Source organism: Apis cerana, linkage group LG7 (assembly GCF_029169275.1).
Source record: "Apis cerana isolate GH-2021 linkage group LG7, AcerK_1.0, whole genome shotgun sequence".
In the NCBI taxonomy this organism is placed as follows: domain Eukaryota; kingdom Metazoa; phylum Arthropoda; class Insecta; order Hymenoptera; family Apidae; genus Apis; species Apis cerana.
This window is the reverse complement of record NC_083858.1, coordinates 7,605,981-7,631,354: the sequence shown is the minus strand read 5'-3', so window position 1 is coordinate 7,631,354 and position 25,374 is coordinate 7,605,981. Positions and strand designations below refer to the sequence as shown.

At 26.5% G+C, this 25,374-nt stretch overlaps 1 protein-coding gene and 1 long non-coding RNA gene across 4 annotated transcripts in view; one reads left to right on the top strand and one right to left on the bottom strand.

The window, feature by feature from the left end:
* Positions 1-25,374, bottom strand: part of LOC107993203 (amphiphysin) — a 62,176-nt gene that overhangs the window by 15,955 nt on the left and 20,847 nt on the right. The gene's annotated exons all lie outside the window — the stretch shown is intronic.
* Positions 6,596-7,537, top strand: LOC133666406 (uncharacterized). Its single transcript, XR_009830505.1, has 2 exons — positions 6,596-6,703; positions 6,850-7,537. It is a non-coding gene; the product is annotated as an uncharacterized LOC133666406 (long non-coding RNA).

Genomic DNA, 25,374 nt, shown 5'->3' with positions numbered 1-25,374 from the left:
TTTATTAAATTATAAGTAGTTTAAATTTATATTAGATGAAACAAGATAAACATTCGATAGTATAACGAAGATAAAATTATATTACTATAATATAGCCCTTTAAAAATGACCTACGAATATATTAATAATTATATATCAATATATAAAATATAAAAATTTTTTTTTTAATGTTTTAATCATTAATATTCTGTTTATTTATTGTAGTATGATAGATAATCTACAATGCAAAAATATTTTTTTCTTTTTAATATTAATCTTCCTTTCGATATGAGTATCCTACAGAATTCTTGGATTTTGTACTTTACTTTGTACTTTAATTTTTAATGAAAGATATTTTCATGTATACTTTTATTATTAATTTTATGAGTCATAAATTATCTTTTTAATAATGTTAAGCAAGTTTTTCTTGTAAAAATTCCATTTTGAAAAGATGAAGAATGCTCTAGAATATAATCAGAACAGTTTTAATAATTTTATACATATCTACAAATGTATCAATTATATTTACAATTATATATAATTAAATTAATCATTGAAATGAAATCATTAATGAAACAATATTATAAATTATTCTATTAGATTTATCATACTTTTTGTGTCAACGTATTCTAATAATTTCACAGATATCATTTTTCTTCAATTACATATATCCAATTATACTGAATCGTTATGAACAAAGATATCTTGCACGAAACAAATAAATAAGACGGATATAAAGAAAAATTACTAAAATATTCAATAAGAAAACAATCAGAGGGTTGAAACCAAAGGATTCGATATAACAGAGATTTTATTACTTAAATATGAAAATTTTTATAACGTTCCTTATAACGCTTAATATATGTAGATTAATTTTTACATCATAATTTTTTCTTTTTACAGATAATCAAAATCAAAAGCTAATTTCGTCATATGAAAAAAATATTATAGATGATTAAAACAGAGAAGCGATTATCATCCGTATCGTCTTTAAATGAAACAGCGTAACGTATCTATTAAATATAATCTTATCCATAATAATTACGGCATAATGATGCACTTACGTTTACGTCATTTTGATAACCAGCAGTTGGTGCGATATCTGTATCCCGCACCACTATCCAGCGACCTCCTCCAACGCTATTTATAAATTCAGCTCGTCAAATAGCGAGCACGATTATTTCCAGTGAATTGGTCTAGTATCTTGGCAAATTTCAAATGAAAATAAAATAAGAAAAATTTCACGAAAAACGTAAGCGTGTGGGCAACGATGATTTTGATACATCCATATTTGAAACGACCAACTACAAATTTGAGGTTATGTTTTTTTTTTCGTGTCAATTACGATTATTTTTCTCCCCGTGACTCAACTAAATTTGAAGTTCGATAAATGACTGAACTTTGTTTTGAGACAACGAAGAATCTTTTATTTGTTGAGAATTGAATTTGAAAAATATTACTAGTAATTTTTAAAATTAGAAAATGTTAAATACGATGAAAGAAAAAGCATTGATTTTATTTTTAGAATGCGTAGATATAGGTAATGATAAAAAAACATTTTTATACATATAATTGTATTATTCAATCGTATAGTTTTCGAGATATCTGCAAAAAGCATTTTACATATATATATTTTTTAATTTGTTTAGTATGAATTTTGATAAAAGAGATTTTCGTTAGCTTCCAAAATACATAAATTATATTATTTTTTTCAAATTAAAAAATAAATTTAATATGGTTACTCTTAATCTTACTCTACTTATCAAAGTGATTAATAAAAATGTAAAAAGTAATTATAATAATTAAATTATAACATAACTTAAACGTTAGAAAGTAAGGACTTAATTAATAGAGAATATAACGATTGGTTAAAAATTATTTTTATTTCCTTGAAACGAATATTCAATTGATTATTTATTTAACATTGTTATATTCACAGATGGAACAGATTTATAAAATTACCACAAGATAAAGATATATTATAGTTATAAGAATATTAATTATATATTTAACGAACAATAAATTGAATAAATGATGACATAATTGATTTAATATACACACATCTAAATTTAAAATAAATTTTCATCGTTAATTTTCACTCTTTTAACTTATTGCCTGAATTTAACTTCTTGAAGAACTATTTGTATAGTAGACTATGAATAGGGGCTGGATATAAAAGATACACGGATCTTATGTTCGTTGATTGCAGATTATACACGTCAATCAACCTGCTAAAGAAGTAAAATGTTAATATGACTAACAAAAGCTTTAAAGTTTTGTGTGTATAGAATGATTTTTAGACCATTGACTTGATGATTATACGCAATTATAATAATAGATTGATGATGATAAACTGAAGCTTTCTTCAAATTTAAAATCTCAAATTTTTTATTTTTTTAATTTGTTTTTTTAAACGTTTATCATGGTTGAAATTACTTTCTTTATTTAAAAATTGTTATTACAATTATTGTTAAAATGTTGAAATAAATAATGGTGAAAATATGATGAAATATTTTATAAAAATAAAAAAATAAAATTCCAAAAGATTAAAAAAAAAAATATCGCTTATTTGTTAAGTTATAATAAGCAATGCAATTGAAATCAGATGAAACGAGATAAAGCTAGAGCTATTTCATTCTCCGTTTCATTCTATGCCAGAACATAATCTTTTAATTCTTTTGAGTTAATAGTTCTTAGATTCTGTTGTTAAAAAATTTCCGTAATTGTTTTCAGTTTTTATTGGTCTCAATAGTATGGTTTAACAACGATACGACTAATGGAATAATTACCATATATGACATTTAATGATGTAGATATATTATATACATATACGAGTGTTCTTTCAAAAGAATAATCGCATATTTGACAATTTATTTCAAACTTTTAAAATCGAACGAAGAGACAAGTTATCTAAATTTTGAATAATAACCCAAAGTCATTAGATAGAACGCCACGAATCGTAATTCTAAATGTATTTTTCGATATCTTTAAAAATACTTTTCAATATTTTTTTCATACCGCGAATAATTCAATGAATTCAATAGATCTAGATAACTGATCGATCTTTCTTGCAATTCCTCCTCGCGTGTTTATAATTGTAATTATAAATACCACATAATAATTATAAATACGTTAAAATAAAATTCTTGAAAAAATAATGTTGTTGCAGTCATAACACGAATCAATTTTTGACGGAACGAAATAACGTTATTTAAGATAGCTTTTGAATTACGGTTTGTCATCGACCGATAAGAAGAGAACACACGTTTCCTTGATTCGAGATCGAGTGGTACTCGAGTTAAAAGACTTGACTATTGTCGGCTCGTTATATCTAAGGATATAATTAGAGTTACGTCACGAATAGTACAGCTGCAAGTATTAAAAAAAAAAAAAAAATATCAATTCATATGCATTTTGCATCGCATCAACGTGAAAGAAACAACGCCACAACACGGTTCTGTGCCCCTGTTTTATCATGGGCATTGTTTCTTTATGCTATTTCCATACGCTTTGCTAGTACAGTAAACAAAGAAAGTAAGATAATTACTTGAATAGTATTTAAGCTCATGAATAAATGGAACGAAGCGTAAATTGTTAGTTCAAATCGTTAGTCATCAAAGTTACTAAGTATAATTTTCTTCGAATTTAAGTATTTATTTAGAAGTATTTTTTGTAATTTTCAATGTGAGGAAAGAATTATAAATTTTTAATCTTTGTTTATTATTAATTTTATATATTTTAATCTATTAATATAGTTTATGCAATTATTTGTTAAAAAAATAATTTAGTAAATATATATAACGTTGACATATATTTAATTTAAGTTTTAAATATAAGAGAAATATAGAATAAAATGATAAAATAATGAGATAAGGTGAATATTTCTATTTATTAACAATGTAATTAAAGTAGATCAATTAAAAGATGCAATAGAAAATTAAGACAAAAATACAAAAATCACATATAATCATTTAAAATTTGATAGTTTAAATAATGATAAGTTTCGCATGTGCAATCAATATAAAAGAGCAGAATTGGATATTAACAATGCTTTAAAATAAATTTGATATCAAGTAGTTTCATCACAAGATTCATCGTGATCTAAGTTGAATAATAAGTTTAGTATTTTTATATTTTTTTTAATTTAAAAAATATTACAAATTTTTAAATTGCCTATTTTTGACTTAAAAATATTTATTGTAGTTTTCAAAAATTCACCAAGAAAATGAGTTTTTTTTCAATAATTGTTCTTTTCAAGTAATTTTCCATTAATGTAAATAATTTAATAAGAATCTTTGCATTAATTTTCAAGAAATCTTATTTTTCTAATAATTTGTCTAATAAAAATATTTAGTAAATTTATTTAACTTTATAGTTTATATCACAATAGATATACTAAATGAATTCTTTAGAATGCATTTAAATAGTTAAATATTGTTGGGAAAAAAACTTGTTAGGATGTTTTTTGCATAGACTTCTCTTCTTACAAATTTAATTCCAAGATTTATCTTTCATCTTTATACAAATGCACGATGCATCAACTACATGAATATTCCTATCTGAATATGGTATAACTGTAATGCTTCTAATTTAATTATATAGTTTTTATCATAGTAATCCTGCCTTACAATTTAATCTACAATTTAATACAAATTAATGATCTTTATATATATATATATATATTATATATTTTTTTATTAATATATTATTATTAACATATTTTTATATATAAAAGATGTTAATACATAATATTCCTGAAACATTTTTAGAAGCCAAAACAAGCAAAAAAGATGATATACAAAAATGTTGAAATTTATTAAGTTATAAAGTTTGCATTAGATAAAAATAGAAATTCCATCTCTATGATCTTAAATTATTTATAACTTGATAAATAAACTTTAACTGACATCTTGTGTACAATTATTTGAAGAGAAGAAGAAAATTCATTTTCTTAATGAATTTTTAAAAGTTACAACATCCAATCTTCATACTTGCTTTGTCCTTCACAGAAAATCGATCAAAGATGTTCCAATATGTTAACGTGATAACAAGATGTTCCTCTATATTATAAGTTTTTTGAACGTTCGTTGAAACAAATATGCATCTCTTCTTTCGTAATACAAATTTTATCTGTCCAGTATTAAAAGATACACGATCGTCGATCGTTGCTGTATGTAGGTTCCATCATTCCGCGCAATAAGGCGTGACGTTACGAAAGGGTGTCTAGTGACGAAACAATAGCCATCGACCGCGAAGAAATTTCGCATTGTGAATGTAACCTGCTCGATACATAACTCTTATATGTATATAAGATACTTTTCTTCCAACACCTGTTAAGTATTAGAAGAATTATTTATACGGAACATCGGTCATTATACACTGAAGAGGTAATAAATCTATGACAATTATTTTTGAAAGGAACATGATCAATAATCGTTATTTAATATAATATATTCTCCACAAGTATTTATATAATATGTGAAATGAAAACACATCTTTAATTAATATATTTTATAATAATAAATTTTATAATATATTTAATATCTTAATTTCGAGTTAATTAAGTATTCAGAAATGCATGATATTATATGGATAAAGATATGTTGTACAAATTTAAAATAATTATTTGAATTACTTAATTTAATATTACAAAATATACAAGATATCAGAGAGTTTATATTTAATATTAACAATTTACATTGTATAAAATTAATAATTCACATATTTATATAGAATAGGAGTGTATGCATTGTGATGTCTAAATCTAGAAATTAGATTAAAGTTAAATTATTAAAAAAATATCTCGATTCGTTATATATGATAAAATTCAGGATGATTCTCTCCGAAGAATAAAAAATCAATAATAAAAAACTGTTTATTTTATCACGTGATTGTATACGTAACTTTTGTTTGTATTTTTTGCATATTTCAAAATGCAATGTAACGTCATTAATTACGAAGCTACTAATATTTTTTTTTTTTTTTAGTCTCTTTATATATGACAAACTTCAAGCAAAATCGAATCATAAGTTTACTAGACGACAAAACACGGTTGAGATAATTACATCAATTATATGTTAATCGAACCGCGTGACAAATCGCAGTTATAGTCAGACTTCACTTCAATTATTGGTTAAAGTGAACACAACGAGTTGGAACGAGTGTAATTCGATCGAAAGTTTACAAGAATTATCATAATTAAGATAATTGCAAATTTAAACTAAGGCTTCTAAAATACTAAAATATTAACAAAAATTATTGCTACCACTACATTTAATTTATATATGTTTGTAACTGTGAATCAGTATATGATTTGTGTATTATTTTGCTTATACGAAATGGTCTATATTTCACGTCCAAATATGGTCAGGAAGCAAGAATAACGAATACAAGTTAGCTAATTGTACGATATGCATGAACTGTTATTCTATAGAGATAAAAATAAAAAACAGAAGAATACATTTAAGAAAAATTATCAAGAAATCGAATTTGAAAATCGATGTACTTATTTTTATTCTTTATATTTTCGTATCATTAATTACAGTCCACATCTACTGCTCATATCCTTTATAATCCTCGAGACACACGCTTTCAATCAAGCGGTCACATGTTTTCCACTCTCTCCCTTCTCCCTCTAACTAAACTCGTATATCTAGTGTTTGTGCTGCGCAAAAAACGTGTTTACTCTCAGGCAGCGGAACGTGCGCGTGAAGAGGAAAATAAGGTTGGAGGAAGGCCAAAATCTAAAGAAGATTAATCCATGAAAATCGATTCTTCGCGTACATCTCCTAATCTCCGATTCTCCATTCCCAATCCTCCTAACAATCGCATAATATTTTTCTCGAAAATATTCCATTATTCTGGTTTCAGCTGTGGATGATCGCGAATCGTGTACGATGTTCTCGGAGACGAGATATAGAAATCGCTTATACGCCATTATGTAAGCTTCTTTACCGACTCTATTTGCGGAACGGTCGTCCGTGTTCGAAGGTGAGAGGTACGCCGACCTTCTCTACAATGTCCCACTAGAGGCGAGGATCGAATAGAGGCAGACCAGACACCAAGGCGGCCAGGGCCGAGATACCGTTCGATTTTCGAACGATGACCATTCTTTGCCTTCCATGATCGCAAACTGGTCACTGCCACGAGTCAATTTTTTGATTTTTTTTTTTTTGTAATAAAGCGGATGGACGTCGATAAGTTTGTCGCTCGCCATTTTATCTCATTTCTCCTAACGAATGCAATGAATGTATTAACGTGAAATGTAATAAATCGATGAAAAATGGGTCGAGTTTAATTTTTAAAATTAATAATGTAAAATTGTAATGTTCTACGTAGATCTTTCGTCAGTCAGAAAAATCGTAATAAATTGAAAATGTACGAAATAAATTACTTTGAGACATAATGTTATTAGTTTCAATTAAAGAATGTAATTTGTAGTAACTATGTAATGTGCCTTGCGAACCTGTTCGACTGAAAAACGATAAGTCGAGAAGAAAGAATAAAATTTATATATACATGTAAAAATAAAAGATGTAGAATAAATTTTGTTAGCTTTCTTGGCGCTTTTTAAAATAGATAAATCATATTATTTGTTGAAGAGAAATTATTGCAACGATTTATAGGGATAAATGAATATTTAAATTTTATTTTAAATAGCAAATTTAATACGCGATCCGTCCGGCAATTTCGGTCATTTACACTATTTTAATTATGGATTGTTTTGAAATAAATTGTACATTATTATCCAAAAAATTATAATACTTGTATAATTAATATATCGAATGATTTACGTATATAATTTATAAAAAGTTTAATTTGCTATATATTTATGTTAATTTAATTATTCAAAAAGGATCTTGTTTGAATTCTCCTCTTAAATTGTATTCAACGGTATCGAATTTAAATCATTTTCGATAGAAATTTTGATAAAAATACGATGGTAAATAGATAGAAAGAGAGAAAGAGAAGAAGTACAATTTTTCGATCCAGTTTAGAATTGTCAAGGACGATTCGATTCGATTCAATTGGATGACGTTAAACTTAATTAAATAAAAATTGGATATCAACATGCGATTAACCTACGGGTATTATCTGGGACAAACGTTTCTATCTTCGGTTATCTGTATTCCATTACGAATTGAAATCAATTTCTTTTTTAATTAATACATTGAAAATAACGATATTTAATTATTTGTAATTTTAAATATATCAAAATACATTGAGAAACATTTTTCTCTCATTCTAATGTTATTAGTTATAATGTTAATTTAAGAATGTTAATTTCTTCTTTGATAAATTCGAAACAATTTTTTGGTTCACGAGTTCACAAGCTTTACTGAAGTTGATACATTTTATTACGAACGAAATAAGATTATTTTTATCATCATATACGTAAGAGTATCAAAATTATTATATTAAAATTTCATTTTGAATGTGAACGCATTATGGATGTATTTACTTGATATGAAATATGTGCATTAAAGTTTTCTAGAAGACGAGTAAATTGTTGTTGATTAAATTTTTTTTTCTTATAAATTTATAAATGTAAATGATACGCAAAGAGAGAAGATATAAAATACTCGATGCAAGGGTACGTATTACGACATTTAATAAGATAAAAATCTTTATTTCAATTCCATTTTTGTCCAAATAAAAATTTAAAATTGGACAAACATCTGCATCTAGTTAAAAAAAATTTTAATTTTCTCAATCACAGTCATATTGTGGGTAATCCAGAGATAAACTTGACTAAAACTACTTAACGTATATAACCGTTATCTAACATCTTGAGCACTGGACAAGAAAACGTGGGATCACCGAGAAAATTCTTGTAGCCATCGTGTTTTATAAAATGTTTCAGGAAAGAATACAAAAGAATCTTCCTGACGATTTTTTTTATGTGATTGTTGCGCATTTAGAGAAGCACATGTGATTTTTAAAAAGATAGTTATAAAAATAAAAAAAATCAAACTTTGAGAATAACTTTAAGAAATTTATAAGTATAAATGGAAATGATAAAAACTCGAATAAATGTCATAAAATTACGTTAAAAATGTTAACAAATTTCAACGATAATTTTAATTCAAGTTTCAAATATAATAATGTATTTACATAATTTATTTTTTAATAATCACATATGTAAAGTTTATGCTGCACAATAACAATAGCATCACAACAATGAAAATCTGATTGAAATTTACAGTTTCCAAATTTTTGTTTTTTTATATCTGCGTTTCTTTCTTCAAATTTATTTTTACCACACGAATAACCAAATAATTAAAATCCATTTTATTTTTTATCCCTAATTAAATTATAATTATTCTTAATAATATTTCTTAGAATATTCTGAAAATAAGATTACAAGAAAGAATAATTGAAATTCTTTAAAATTTTGTGAAAATCGTAAAATAAATTGGAATAAATTCGACTCATAAGGAGTAGTTTTGTAGTTGTGGAAAGAGAAATGTGCATTAAGAAAACAGCTGTGAGAGGTCGTTATAATCTTCATTTCATTTAAGTTTTAATCATTGTTAATGATCTCATTACAATCTACACTAAATCTTAGTATCTCATATTTCTACTTTCTCCACTACGTATTGAAGTTATTTAAGATTTTATGGGAAAAATATGAACTATTTGAGGCGAATACTGGCAATGATAACTGTTTTACCAGTAAATAAATGTACTGCTAAATTTGCGTTATTAAATTTATCGTTTTTCCTTATGAATCATCATTCATATTTATATCCAACACATACGTATCGAGACAGAAGATAAGCTAACGACTTCTATTAAGTTATGAAAATAATATATTGTTTATCGAAATGAGTCATTCTCGAGTTCTCAGATTAATTTTCTTGCTTCCTCTTTCTGATAATGAAAAAAGAAGTAAAAATTAAAACTTTTTTCAAGTATAAAATATTTCATTATATTTTTACTTCGTGTGCTTTCATAGCTGCGTTTCATATTATCTCGATAATAACATAACATCGAGTTGATTGAAAATTATAAATTTAACTATTACACGGTATCCAACTCTTAAATTACCTGTTGTATAAAAATTAAATAGAATTTGCAGTATTTGATATTGAAAATGAAAATAAAATGAAAAAGCCATTACATTTAATATATATATATATATATTTTTTTTAACAAAAATTGAACTTGCACAATAAAATTATAGAATCGAATAAACATTCTGATCACTTGTATTAATCAATTAATTTCACCTATAAAATCATTCTTATTATAATTTGTAAAATAAATTAATTTATATTACAACCTCTATTATACAATTTTTATAAAGTAAATTATTTCGTATTAAAATTTAATATCTTTGACATTTGTGAATTCGTATATAGTTAAGGTCATTACAGAGAGATACAATTTTTTTGTCACGGTGTTCGGGCGTGTATCCCGTTAGCCAGTTAACATGTGTTATACCGGCCGAGGAACGAAATATAAACCCGTTTACGCTTAAAAGCTGACCTGCATATGCAATGTCTGTCTTCACTCTTCCACGTTAATTTGCTTTCATATGGATGGCATTGAATCAGGTTTTTCTTATTCAATTATACGGTATATTATAAAAGCAAATTATCCCTTCATTACAATTGACATTAACCGATCTCGTACACAAATAATAGTCAAGATTATTAAAATTAAAGGAAAATATTATAGCAATATTTATAACTGTGGATTGTAATTTTATAATTTATAGTTTTTCTTTATAAAAATTACGACAATATCCTTTTCCCCCTTTCTCGTGAGAATAATGCTTAAGATATCCGTGTTAGGAATAAGTTTTATTTTCGAGATTTTCTTCTTTCTCTGCGCGTCGAAGGAACATGTCATAAAGGAAAATATGTGAAATATTATAAAAGCTATATTATAAAACTTTGAGAAGTCAACAAAGGCGGGGGGAAAAAAAAGAAAAAATAGAATGGAGAGAAAGAGAATAACGAAATCGTTTGTTCGAAATCATAGAAAATAAGTAAAAAATTAAAAAAATCTAATGAAGTTATAATATGTTGATCAAAAATAGATAAATTTTTAATAAATTTTTTAACTTATATATATATACACTACTAAATAATATTGAAAACATATCAATTATTATAATTATATCTGTTTTTATACCTGTTCTCGAGTATACATAATTAAATAATTTACATTGTAATATTTTTAATTATCACATTTCGTGAATCAATTGCTCGACAAACAAAAATATAATGTAAAAAAAAAATACGCAATTCTTTTTTTCTTTTTTTTTTTTAATAAAAAATCTTTTAACTTATGAATATCTTATACTTTACTTTACTTTAATTTTTAAAGAATTTTTTCAAGTTTGAAGAATAGAATTTATATACAATTAATTAATACATTTGGAAAAATCAATTCTAGAGATTAAAACAATTTTAATTGCTTATAATTTAATAAGTAGAAAACAATTATTCATTTATTTATCAATTAATCAATTAATTAAAGTATTACATATATATTTAGAATTACATCAGTTCTAAACTAGTAATTTGCTATTACAAATAACTTACTTATTAAAATATATATGATTCACAGCTTTTGCATAAAAAATATTTTTTCATGCAATAAATAAAAATATTCTCTATCTCCTCTATGAATTAGTGAATACTTTCACTAGAATGACTGTTGCAGACGATAACGAAGACAATTCATTCTTTTTTTTTCGACGAAAGAAGATTCGTACTCGTCTTTCGCGATGATAACCATCGAAAAATGCCATCATCGTGGAAGAATGCGACAATGTTCACCGGACATACGTCGGTTCGAGCGAACTTATCGTTTCCAAAATAGATGGTCCTCTTCTTAATTTATTAATAGACGAGCAAGACGACGCGAATCCGCCGTTGCACCGCTATTATTGTGCCATGATGGCCCCATTTCGCCATTTTGTAGGTAGGTACGTATGCACCCGGACAAAATGCAAAGGTGTTCAAAATTCAAAATTTCTGTGCAACGTGATTATGTAAAAAATCGTATTATGCGAAATATTATATTCAATAAAATATGGTTGAAATAGGTAAGCCTCTCAAATAATTGAAAGGCTCGTTTTTAATGAAAATAATTAGATAGGCATAGTTATGTGTGCAGTTGCAACTAGAAAATAAGATAAAACATCTTTTCATGAGAATAATTACATACTATAATAAATGTACAGAAATAAAATGTGTATAACATTAATCGATTAGCTCCCTATAAATGTACACTTTTGTATTTTTCATTCATTCAACGAAGGATACCTTATTGTCCTTTTATGCTATTTTATGTATTTCGTTGAAATTATATTTTTATTCATTACGTGTCTTTAAATCCGTGTAACGAATCTTTGAAACCTGTTCTTCTTAAAAATTATTAGAGATGGATGGTACAACATTTGAGCCATAATCCAATCGATGAAACTGACGTTGCATTTGATGTATTTCACGTGATATCTGTGTAAACAAAAGTTATGTAATAAAATTGGAAATATCTCTGCTATAATGTATTGGAATCTTTTATTTATTGAATAATAAAAAAAATATTTGTTATAATAATTTAGACATTTAAAGATTACGACTTTTAGGACATCTCTCCATTACGGAGGCCAATATATCATAGGCGTAGTTTTAAAAAACTTTTGATCTTTCTTAAAAATATAAAATATTACTTTTCGATCGATCAAATAAACGAAACGTGTCACTTGCAAAAATCATTATTCGACCAATTACGAATTTTTCTTAATCGAAACGAAACAAAAACCGAGGGAACGGTTTAAAAATCGACCTGTTTATCACTTGGCACGGAAGAGCCGCGAGAAGAGCAATCGTGACTCGTCTCTCGAGTGCAAGCAACAGCTCTCAACGAAAGTGAGGCCCTTCCAGTGTGCCTGTCGTGTATTCCTTCGACCTAAGCGTTCTTCTTGAGCCGAGAATTATACGAGGGAAAATTGAAAAATTAAATCGATTAAATTAATAATTATAAATAAATTAATCCTCGATAATAATAAACTCGCGAGACTAATCTCTTAATTTCAAGCGTAGAAAAATTTTTCAATCCCCTCCTCTGAAGAAAGGAACGAGAAATTGGAATGTTGGCGCTTGATTCGGACAACAACCTCGGCCACCTCGTTTCACACTCGTCGCCACAATCCATTTCTGTGCCGTGTGATTCGCGATACCGCCATACACACAAGCACAGAAGAACCATGGTGAGGGGGAAGGCTTGCTGATTGTTTCCTCTTATGCTATTATCGGGTCTTTCGAGTTGGCATTTTGAAGAAGAAACGCGTGGGTACGAAGGCGAGATGAAGCGAAAGATATAAGAGAGGAGTGGGAGGAGAGGAATGCGGGAAAGAGAACGAATGAAATAGTGACGATCGAGCCGTACGTTTCGAATATTCGAAACATGATGTACAAAGGGTGTGTTCCATTTTTTCACAAACGTTTATTCACTGAAGATAATTTTTTTAAATGACGATGAACAAGATTGGAAAAATATTGGGGATCGATATATTTTTCTGGAAAAAAAAAAATAAATAAATAAATCGAGAATAAGGGAGAAAGATCATTTTGAAAATATTGGGTGCGTTTGGAGAAGATTTGTGATCATCATGAGATATCTTGAAGTAAAGGTTGTTGACTATTTGATAACGCGGTATCTGATCGATAGATACAATGATCGTAAGTGATTGATATATTCGCAATCATTCGTGATACAACGATTTTTCACACGAGTGAGGCATCATATACGCGTATTTTATAGTAAATAAACATTCGTTGCAAACGGAATTACGTTTTGTCGAATGATTGCGTGTAAAAATTCAAATGGAACACCCTGTATATGAAGAAGAATGTTACACGTACAAAACGTAAATTGCTTAAAATTTTACAATCGAAATAAAATACGAAGAGAAGCAAGATTTGCGGTTACTTTGTATAATGAAAGATAAAAATGATAAAATTAATGTAATCATCGAGATGGAATATTCAAAATGTTTATCATGCTCGTCGATGATAAAAAGATACAGAATTGATAAAAAAAATAGTAAACGTTAACTTTAATATTATAATTCAAGAATTGTGATCTTCTATATTGAATTAATAAATTATGTACACAATTTTATTTTTATAAAATTGCCAGATAAAAAATCTTTTTGTTCAAGATAAGAGCAACAACTTTTGTATAAAAGAGACGATATATCTTCCTTTTGCAAAGGTATATTGTTTCCTGTTAAATGATTCGCAAAAATATTCGAATGTATATGTATACAAAATTATTAACAAAAATAAAAATAATGTAAAATAAATATTATTGAACACAAATATCGAGATTATGCCAATTTTTTTTCGCTCAAATTACTCTGAAAGAGTAGAACGAATTCTCAAAGTTGAGATCTCTTTTTCGTTTCTTCATATATAACTTTGTCACGATACGAGATAGAAAAAAAGTTTAAATGTACAATAATAGATTAAACTTTATATATATAGTAAGAAAATATTCCTAGGAGAGAAAACAGGAAAGAATCGTGGAACTTTGAGGCTACCTCCTCAAAGAAACTTTCCAAAAAGACATTACTGATATACGTATAATTTATTATGTGCATACCAACTTTTATTAAATCCAAGACTTTTAAGTTATGAATTTCTTCATACAATAATGTTAATCATGTTCAAATACTTTCGTGAACTCAAAACGTAGCTTTTATCATTGAAATTTATTCTTTGAGATATTCAATAATTATAGAGACGAGTCGAAACTTAATTTTCGAATTTGCGAAATTTAAAAATTTTGCAACATTTCGAAATTATTAAAGTTCTGAATTTTTTTTAGAAAATATTCAATTAAGAATTCATCAATCAAGAATTAACTTGTTCACGCTTAATATTATTTTAAATGTAATAATATAATACTTTAATTAATATTCGATTAATTAAATTATTCATAACTTAAAATGAAAATTTAAACAAGGAGAAGGTAAAGAATTTTCAAAGTGAATGGAACAGAACTAGTCGAGTCTGATCAAGTTACATGGTAACATATTTTCTCCGAATAAGGTGTCGAATTATCGGACAAAGTTATGTCATGGCGAACGAGAGCACGGCGAACGATAGAAAGTGGGGAAAAATATAGCAATGCATAACAGAGATTTCGTGCAATACGAAACTAAAAGCGTAAAAAGAATTGAATTAAATTAGAGTTAGAATTAATATAAGAGAAAATAACACGTATTTTATTTTAAAAATCTTTGTTCTTTATTTTCTTCTTCTAGAATTTTACTTCTATACTTACTTACCAAAGCTTTCTTAATCGTGTTATAAGATGATAGTGTATTATAGTTTATATAAGTATCGTATTATTAGTAATGACGACACATTTGAATCGCATATCGATATTTCTTATCGATATATGCATATCGAAAATAAAATATCTATATTATCGACATCAATACTTACAATTAATATCTCGCAAGATAATGAAGATAAATTATTTATTTAGATTAAACGTTTTGTTAAACATGTAACAACATAATTATAGAATGTTTATAAAATTATAGAAATTTTCCAATAGAATCTAGAAATCACATTCCTTCTCGATTCTACTTTTCTAATTCCTAACCAAGATGTTTATTAAGGCAGATTCTCACGTGACCTATCAAAGTACATGCGTTACAAAAGAAATTAACCAATCACAAATTTCAAGGAAAGTTGGCGTTACATCGAAATTAAATTTCGATGTTTGTATTTGGAAAAGAATCGATGCTCGAAATTATCGGCAACGTATTTGGAAAATTGCGCGAGGAATTACGAGGCAACGATATTTTCTACTTACTTTTCTAATTCCTAACCAAGATGTTTATTAAGGCAGATTCTCACGTGACCTATCAAAGTACATGCGTTACAAAAGAAATTAACCAATCACAAATTTCAAGGAAAGTTGGCGTTACATCGAAATTAAATTTCGATGTTTGTATTTGGAAAAGAATCGATGCTCGAAATTATCGGCAACGTATTTGGAAAATTGCGCGAGAAATTACGAGGCAACGATATTTTTCCAGGGGAGCCGCTATATCCGTTCGGTCTCCTTCCTTTCCCACCTCGACCACGAGGGCATCTCGACTCGGCTGGTCGAGCTAACGGAACCATCCCAGGACGTTTTGTCCATCTTTTCTTTCGTCGAAACCGCCTCTGGAGAGTTGGGTATACCGAAACAGCTGACCGACAAACGGTGATCGACCTTCCTGCATACAAGTGATATTCGAGTAGATTTCCGTTCGTAAATACTACGCGTGTACGCGTTTAACGACTCGAGGTAGTACAATGTAAATTATTATTATTAGTATAAAATTTTTGTATTTAAATTTTAATATAGATCTATAACTAATATGACAATTTCGTAAATAAGTGTACTCGAGCGTGCGTATATATAATATTCGGGTGAAGGTTATCCACGATATATAGTTCGCGTTGAATATTTTTCTCGGGCTCAATTAAGTGTTATTAAAATAATATTGCAACTATTTACTATTACTCCGTCTCGAATAAATATTATTTGAATAATAATGTATTTGGAAAAAAATTATTTTAAATTTTTAATAATTATATAATTAAATCTTGTTAAAGTATTTCAAGGTCACCTCCATTTTCAAATATTCTATTCTTCTTCGAATTAAGTATAAAATGCGAATAATATGCAAAATAGTTTTCTCAAAAATATTTATCCAAAGAAAGTGAATAATTACATGTTATTCATCCTTAGAATATATATTCAAATAAAGACAATTTGCATATTAATTTGAAAGAGTCATAATTTTACGCGTACAGAGAATAAAGTATTAAATTTAAGAGGAAAACAATATTGTCGTAGAAATCTTTGGTTCGAACGAAGGGATGAATGAACTTTTGAAAGATATTCCGAGCATATAACTCTTTCCCAAAACGATTAATAATGGGTCAATGTGTACGGTAAAGGCGTTTATATTGCGCAAGACCTGTAACTTCCCTTATTTACAACCGAGTTGAACGTGGTTACGATAAATATTCGTGTGGTATCCAGACTTCCGCATTCTCTTTAAACCAGCCCTGACCGCAAAATTCAAAAAATGAGCTGAACTGTTTCGATGCACAGCACTCGTGACCATCGTTAATAAAGCAGGATATCGGCTTCGTTAACGTCACTTGTGAACTTAGTAACTCGGCTTAATGGTGCCTTATAGATGTATTCAATCTTCCATAAGGTATTTTTAAGTCTATATGTATATATATAAATGTAATAACTGTTTAAGCGGAAGTTGCATCTGTGGAAGACACTCTGAGATGGATCAGTTATTGGATCGATGAGAAATTAACTTCTCTTTTTTTTTTCTTCTTCTTAGGGCGATCAATCGATTTCGAAATTTATCATATTAATCAGTCCATAATAGAAATAGACAGGAAACGTTGATTGTTACTTCTGTGACTTCCTTTTATCGATATATGCTCACATGACTGTTATTAAAAATATAAATATTGTTTCTAGCGTATTATTCTCTGGATTAAACTGGATATTTTTATTGAATAAAACGAAAGATATTAATCTGTTATTTTTTGTTTTAAAAAGAGGATTCTTTTATTAATAATTGTTAAAAATTATTTATAATATTGTAAACTAATTGCGCAGGATATTTTTTATAGAAAATAAATTATCTATCAAAGTGTTTGTTGTATATTCAAAACGAGAAATTAATAATTATTTGAAAGAAATAAAGATTTTATATCACCTGTGATATCCGTTCTTGTTAAAGATTAATAAAAAGATCACGAAAGGAATATGTATACGCATTGCATGTGAAAGATATCAACTTTTTTCAAAAAATAAGCTATGTATAAAGATATAAAAATGATTAATAGAAATAAATCAGCTTCTATTTTTTCTCTTTTTTATCTTTCGAACAAATGCTTTCAGTTGGAGAGGAATAAAAGGATTTCGAAATAAATATGTATGATACGCGTTGCATCTAGAAGAAAAATCAACTTAATTAAGCAACGAATGTGATTTCAACACTACGATGTTCCTGCTAATTATCATCGTATAGTTCGATCTACACTTAAGGACAAGTTTCTCAATTGTTAATATTGCAATGCACATGTAAATGAACGAAGATTATGCGTAATTAAAATTACACAAATTATACAGTTTTATTTTTAATCTTATTTTTCTCAGCACAAGTGACTTGTTATACCTTTATGTATATCTACTTATAGAGAATGATGAGATATACTGATTAATAAAAGAGACGTTGAGCTTTATTTTACATTCTACATATACATTTACTTATTAAAAATTTAATATCGGAATCAGATAATATTAAGACGTTGTATATACATTATATCCCGGTTAGATTATTGATTTATCTTGTGGAAAAGAATCAAAAGAGTAAGTGACATCATACTTATTAAATAAAGAATTAGTTTTTACATGAAGAAATTTCCTTTTCTCGATACAATATATTAAGTTGATTATATATTTAAATAAATTATATAAATTTAAAAAGTATATAATTGTGATTTATTTGTTTCACTATTTAAGATAAATTATAAAAAACAATTTAAAATTGATATCATTAGAAATAAATCTATTTTTAGATTTTTTTTGTGATCTAGAATAGATAAAACAATCCACCATTTTGCTTTAAATATTGAATTACATGCTTCTATTTTATTTCATAATTAGTGTATGGAAATACGAACCATGACCTATCTTATCATTCCATTTTCCATTTCTAACTTTTCTGAACTCTTTAACAACACACCTGGCAATTACCCAGCTACAAATCTGTTCAAGCTCCGTCAATATCTGCATCACGTGCTGCGAATAAAATTACGGAACGTTAATTTCAACGTATTCGTTATAACTTTGCAAACTTTGAATTTATCACGCCAAAATTCACGTTTTAATATTTCAATATTAATATATTTGAATAATCTATCAAATAAATTTCTCAATCTTTATTAATTTAATAATGAGATTAATGATATTATTAAAAGTTAATCGAAATTAATATCGAACAACGAGGTCGAGTAAATATTTCGATTAAAACGAGAGGAAGGAAATTCGTGCAGAAATCAATGTTCCAAGCATCTCGAATATACTAAATATTTCATTTCTAGATTTATTCCACGTTACGTAATGTCCCCCATTCTTCTGAATGAATGGTGGCTCGAACGGCTTCTAGGAATGTGATTTCAACAATGAAAATCATGGGTGGTGTTTCTTGCACGGTATCCTTGTAAATAACAGTCGTCCGTATTGAATTATACCACAGATTCAATAGAGGGTATTTGAAATGTACAATCTCGTATAACAATAAGTAATTATATATTCCAGTCTCGTTTAATTGATTCCATCAACATCTGTGTCCAAACATCAAACAACACCGAGGAAAATTGAATTGCGAGTTAAACGGTAAGAAAGCTATTTCTTATCTTCTTATGTATCTCTAATATATTCTACAATTCCTTTATTAATAGGGAATGAAAATTTCGCATCGAAAAATCGATTACTCTTCACATCACGAGTAAAAATATAGTTTAACGATTTCGTACAAATAAAAAAATGTAATTTAATAATTTAATAATTTCGTACAATAAAAAATTTTCGTGTAATGCCAACAGTGTTACATTTTTAATTAAACGAAATATAAAATTGAATTTTTTGAAACATTTTTATAGCCTTGACGTAATTTGGAAACGACGCTATTCGATTAAAAATATTTTAATTAATCATTTTGAGAAATAAAATACAAATATTTGTTGTCAAAACTTGAATTATGAAAGCAAAATATTTCTGTGAATTATACACGTAAATATGAAACAAACGATAAAATGTGAGATGCATCATACAATTTATTTGAACAATCTACATGAACTGAAACTCGCGTATCTCATTACGTCATCGTAACATTATTTGTCCAATATTTAACACCCACACGATTAGATAAGACTTTATTTACCAAATCATTACTTGATTTATTACCTTTACGAGAAATCTTGGCAACAATATTCTGCATACCAACGATGACAAGATAAAATACCTTCTTTTAATTCATATAAAACTCGTTATTAACCGATACGACACTTAAACTTTTCTATTTACTTTTAATAGATAATTTGCACGATCAACACACGTTACTTCGCACGTTCCTAGTTCGTTAGGGGAAAAAATTAAATCACCAGATGATAGAGGGAGCTAAAAACGAATTTCACGATCGAGTGTCAATGGCTTGCAGTTGGAAGAACTGGAAGTCGCGTATGGTGAGAAATTAAATGGAAATCGGAATGACGTACTTGCGTGTTTGGAATATATGAACATGTTCTATAGTTGAAACAATGATCGAACAGTGGACAATTGAGGAAGAAAGGAGTGGCTCGTATAAAGCTTATTTGTGACATTGTGTTACCTTGCTACGTAATAAAATATCGTTTTCTCGGATAAAATTTTAAATACAAATGACGTTTTTCGTAGAGAAGATAGAAACATGAGATAAGATAGAAATGCGAAACATTGAACTTTTGATATATATATGATAAGACAATTATCTGAATATACACATAAATTAGTATATCTGAAAATATCTGGGGGCGTATAAAAATGAATAATTTATTTTTTATAAAGCATTTCTCTTGAGATTTTGATGTATTTTTATATATGTAATTAACTCTATATTTGAAAATTGTTTAATTTGTAATGTATATTATAAATTTGACTTTTTTCTAAAATAATTTTTTTATTATTCGAAAAGATTATTTTGCAATTAATTCGGTTAATTTATATTCTATTATATATAATCATTGACCATTGAATAATTAAAATTTAAATAACATGAAGATTATAATGATTTTTCGTATACAACAATAATTATCGTTTATTAATATTTTTTTATTTAAATATCTTATAATAACGTTTCCAAAACATCATCAGTTTATACCTAATAAAGATGTCAAGTTTTCATCGTAAATTTTATTTGTATTTTACATATAAATAAATATGATCGAAAATATCCATGATTCTGAATATATTTTCATCTATTTAAAATTTCACTTTGATTGATTCACGATAGTTTTGAACGAAATATTTGATGAACGAAATCTTGATCCAAAGATTTTCAATTAAAGGCAAAAAATTAATAAACGTTTCTTGTTTCTTATACATACTTATAAAAAATTCTTAAACGTGCATATTTAAATAGAATTTATTCTGATGACTTTTAAAGACTAAGTTATTACGCAATAAGTTATATTCTTAGTTACTCAGAATACTAATTGGAACTTAAAATATATTGACTATTCTTAGTAACTCGTAGTATTAATTGAAATTTGAAATGTATTGACTATTCTTGGTAAACCTGTAATTTCAGAATATTAATTGAAATTTGAAATATGATAAGATATTGTTCTTGATTGTGATAAATTGATATATAACACAAGATGCTTGAAATGTGTTAATAAATAACAAACGTCAATCACTTTTTTAGAGGCTAAAAATTTGAAGAAAAAAAATGTAAAAAAAAAAAATTTATATTTATCTTATAAGGAAAGTCACCTATCTTGAAAAATTCGATTTTGTGTGAAAATTTGAATATATATATAATATATAATGGATTATACAGAGCAATTTATCTTTCGACAAAAAATCTTTTCAAATATGTAAAATTAATCTCTAAATTTTTTCATGTTTTATGTATAATTTTGTTTGGAAATATTTTTTACAACAGGATAATGAATATTTCATAGCTTAAAAGAGAAATAATACTTTATTTCACTTTATGGTCTCATTAATAAGCCAACACAATTATCACACTATTTTTGATAACACACTAATTGAATTAGTATGAAAATTTCTATGATATTTTTCTAACACCAAAAATTAATTTCATTATTTTAGATGCATATATAAAAAAAATTAGATGAAAATAAATTTAAAATTCAAAATTTAAATTATTTTCAATTTGATTTCTTAAATGGATACTTATTTATAAAACATAAAATTTTATAAAAGAAATCAGTAATAAAAAATAAGAATAAAATTTCATAATCTTTTCCTATATTAAAAAGATAAGATCTTACGTTATTATTAAAACAATATTACTTTCTATTTTTTTGCCAACGCAAATTCTTTCTTTTCACATGCATTTCACTTATTTGCTTACAATATCTATCTAATTGTATGTAATTGTATGTAGTTATAGAAAATATTAATGAATATAAGTTTCAAATGATTATTAAATAGTCGTCAGTATTTTCTATGAATAAAACATTAACATATTGAAATATTTTAGTTAAAAATTTTATTATCATAGAAAACTTGATGCACATACATTTACACAAATATTATTTTGAAAGATTGATATCTGCCGCAATTTTTAGCAATTTCATAAGTGTTACACCAATCAATATGTTTTTATTTAAACGATTTTATATTCGATTCGAAGAATATTGTTATACGCATCGTATCCTATAATAGAAAATGACACGATTGAAAAACATTTGGATTCTCATATAGGGTGGGGCCGCAATAATAATACTTTAAAATGTACTTTCTTTGTAAGAATTTTCCATTATAAATTTTGGATAAATATAATTTTGTTCATTCGTAATTTCATTTCTGGAAAAATAAATTTTCACGATATTGTCATTTTCATTTATGTCACTCTTTACAAAGATATCTATCTAATTAATTAATTTAAATTTTTCTTCGATGTTTTATTCATAAGAAAATCAATTATCGTAGAATAAATTTTAATATTATTCAAACTACTGAACAATTTACAACTGAGTATTTCTATTATATATAATTAATAAAAAATTTTAAACATTTCAAAAGCTAAATTTTTATATTATTCTTTTTCTTACACCATAAATAGAAAAAAGAACTTTTTTTAATTTCATAAAATATAATATTTATTTAAATGTATAGTAACAGAAGCTCTATGAGAAAATGTTGCTGAGAGATATAAAATGCAATGTGATAGAAAAAAATTATTACGCGCATTGCAACATAATGTATAATATAAACTGCAATTATGACATTAATAAAAATAAGATAGAATATAATAACGCACACAATTAAAATCACAGGTATCCGCCAACGTATATGACGTAATTGATAGAGTATTAGATGGTCGCCATATTAGGTACGATGGAATCACTGTGACAACGTCATGGAAGACGTACTTATTTGGAATTCAAATTGTGGAAGAATATATTCTATCACTTCGCAACAATTTATTCGTTGAAAATAATATTTTTCTCAAAATTTATTAATTTATAATTTCACAAAATTGAACTTAATCATTTGTGAATATTAATAAATACAAAAAAGTATAGTTAATAATAGTAATAGTACTATTATTAATATAATGATATTATTACAATTAAAACTTTTAATTTAAATTTTTGAAATTCCCTTATTCTTTCAATATAACTGTTTCAGCAAAGATCTATCAGCAATTTTTACCCATTCTTTTGAATTTATGAGAAATTCTGTATTGAAAAGTAGCTCACAATTTGTATCAAAATTATAAAATACTGTTCAAGTAGTATTCAGCTAGCTTCGAGTTAAATTGACGAAACAAATATTTAATATATAATTTAATTACTAAATTTTGAATGGATTTGCAATGATTTTTAAAATTAAATGCACTTCATATTACAACAACGTAATAAATATTAATAAAACTTTTAATTCCTCTTCAATTAGTAATAACCAAAGTATTCGAATGCTTGCTACTAAAATTTTAAACAATAAGTTAAAGTTGATTTTCCAAATCGATATATAATTAGAACGACACGTCGAAAATATCAAAATTATACGTATAAAGTTTCAAACGAATTGAACGATATTTATCGAAAGTTAAAGAAGATTCGTTGGAGAGATGTGATTTTAGTAAACAAGTTGGCATTTTGAAAATGTGAAGAATGATATAAAAATTAAATTCGTATATATTATGCTTAAAGGTTAATATTAATTAGACATCGATGCATCTTCCTATTAGGTAAACGTATTCAACCTTCTCAGCGAATGTTATAATATAATGTTATGCAATGTTTCCCGTGATGAATAAAACTCTCGCAATGAGTCACTGCCTCGTGTACACACTTATGCGCATTATTGTGCGCAATGCAGAGAGAAAGAGAGAGAGAGAGAGAGAGGGAGGGAGTTATATAGATTTTCGTATTCAGAATGATATTCGTGAAAAGTAACGAACAAGTGTCTATTATAATCGTAGCGGTCGTCAACATTGACAGAGCATGAATAGCGTCAGTGATACCAGTGGAACAATACACGACAACTCTATCACAACATGGACATTAGTCCTTGACAGTAAATAATGTTGTGCCCGATAATAGATAAGAGTCAATTTAGCGTCTCTATTGAAGAGTGAATTGGAACAATTTGTTGAACGCTTTTGTTCGAATACTTATAAAAGCGTTTAACACAATGGTAGTAATTTATTAATAATTAGTTAAACGATTAGTTGAAATTTCAGTAACTTGTGGAAATAAATTTTTGTAACGTAAAGTTAAACTTTACCTAAGAAAAAATATGAAATGAAAAAAAAATGAGAAAAATATTTTAACGTTGGAATATACGATTAATATTTTTATTTTAAATTTAATCATACAACAAAACAAATCAAGTACATGTATGCAATCATGTGTATAGGTTTAATTGTGTTTGATAAATATATGTAGATGTAATTAAACAGGATGAAAGATATTTTACAAGATAAATAAAATTTCACGCTTTCAGTGTTAATATGATTGATTGTATTATATTTTTCGTGATAAATGTAAACGATAAATCGTACAAAATAAAATTCCATTTTATATAACGCAACTTAAATTTAACTTAAACTTTTGTAATTATTTATGATTTAGCTTTGAGAGAACGAAATTATTTTATTTTGCTAATTTAATTAGAATGTTTCGAATAAACACACAACTAGTTGAGTCACAGCAAAGTGAAATGGAGATTACGGCTATACGGTGCGAAATTCTATATTCTCATATAACAACAAGGTTATGTTTGCATAAAATATGCCATGGACAAATATTTTAAAAAATTCGAAAGTAATTTAATAAAATAATTATTATAAATATTTGGCGGAGAAATCAAGTATTAAATTATCATTATTTAAAATTAATTTAAAAAGTATTATAAAACAATGATATATTGTCATTACGATATTCACTGCAAGTAGAAAACACTATAGTTGTACGAACGAACTATTATATTTCTTTAGATTACTTGTTTTTCGCGATCATCTTGTAACGCTATAATACAATAATAATGAAGTCGTAGTAATGGTAGTTCATGATTTCCCACGAGTCACTAAAG